At 30.3% G+C, this 1,472-nt stretch overlaps 1 non-coding gene across 1 annotated transcript; it reads left to right on the top strand.

Annotated features, from left to right (window-relative positions):
* Positions 1–317: 317 nt before the first annotated feature.
* LOC130455312 (U6 spliceosomal RNA) lies at positions 318–424 on the top strand. Its single transcript, XR_008913226.1, has one exon. It is a non-coding gene; the product is annotated as a U6 spliceosomal RNA (small nuclear RNA).
* The last annotated feature ends 1,048 nt before the right edge of the window (positions 425–1,472 follow it).

The following is a 1,472-nucleotide window of genomic DNA, read 5'->3' as shown; positions in this document are numbered from 1 at the left end:
ACATATAGGAATATATGTGCCAAAGGTCTATTTGCAGTACATACAAACTGGAAATTAAGTGGATAGCTTAATCCTTTCAGGAAATGGCATATACAAGTAATAGGAATTTTTTGTTATAAGAAATGAAAGAAAGGACAGATTGAGAGAAACTTTAGAAAAGTTGTATAGACTTATGCAGAAGAAAATGAGGAGTTAAGGTTCAATTTACATGATAACAAGATTATAAAGAAAAGCTATTAAAAACCAAATATGATTTTAGAGATTAGACATGATGAAACACAGCATGGTAAAACACTCTTCCTAAAAGACAAATAATAGTACTTGCTTCGGCAGCACATATACTAAAATTGGAACGATACAGAGAAGATTAGCATGGCCCCTGCCCAAGGATGACACACAAATTCGTGAAGCATTCCATATTTAAAAAAAAAAAACACTATCCACAAGCAGAAGATAAACTGTGGGAGTAAAAACACCAATGAAAAGCAACTGCTTGACTACAGGGGTGGATGGAATATGACTGAGGAGAGACTCTAAATGAACACTCTTATGCAAATACCAACAACATGGAAATGGGTTTGAATCAAGAACACATGTGATACCCAGTGGAATTGCGCGTGGGCTATGGGAGAGGTGGTGGGAGGGAGGGGAGGAAAGAAAAGAAAATTATCTTTGTTGCCAGTGAATAATGTTTGGAAATGACCAAATAAAAATAAAAATAAATAAAAATAAATAAAAGACAAATAATAAAATAAATGTGCAACATGAGACATCTTTTGTATTTAACCATAGTGGAATATTTTTTGCTTAACTACTTATTTGACAAAAGGATTTTGGTTTTATTTTTTTCATTCAGAGGAATTAATAATAATAGAAGCTAATGATTAGGTTTCCAAAATGAAAGGAAATTTTGTTTTTAAAAAGTGAAACATTAAAGTTTTTTTTTAATCCACAAAAGAAAAAAATATGGTCATACAGAGACATAAACAGTTCAGCTTTGAAATAATGTTAAATTTGCTTCATGTTTGGAGAGAGAAATAATACATTTGAAGCACAAATTTAAACTTACATATAAAGTATTTTTGTTATTGTACCTATATATGAAAATGCTCAACTTATTTAGTATTTGTTAAGTTCAGAATAAAAAATAAAAAATTGAAATGAGTGGAAAAAATTTTACTAGAGGATATTTTCAAAAGATAAATGTTTGAACTCCTCTCTATAGCTATGCTATAGGGATAGGTATTTATAGATTTCTGAGTTAAGTATCAAGGTATATAAAAAAAGAACAATGTGGAAATAAAAAATCATATAAATTAGAAAGAAACTAAGGTAGACTGTTATCACTAAAAATAACCAAAAGCCTAAACCTAAGGGAAGCAACTGAAATCTTACGTTCTCCATGAAAATATTTGAGGACACTGCTCCACCTCAGACTTGAAATGATACATCAACACAATTAGCTCTCTTTC

The sequence above is a fragment of the Monodelphis domestica genome, chromosome 6 (assembly GCF_027887165.1).
Source record: "Monodelphis domestica isolate mMonDom1 chromosome 6, mMonDom1.pri, whole genome shotgun sequence".
Lineage (NCBI taxonomy): Eukaryota > Metazoa > Chordata > Mammalia > Didelphimorphia > Didelphidae > Monodelphis > Monodelphis domestica.
This window is presented reverse-complemented; position numbering and strand designations above follow the sequence as displayed.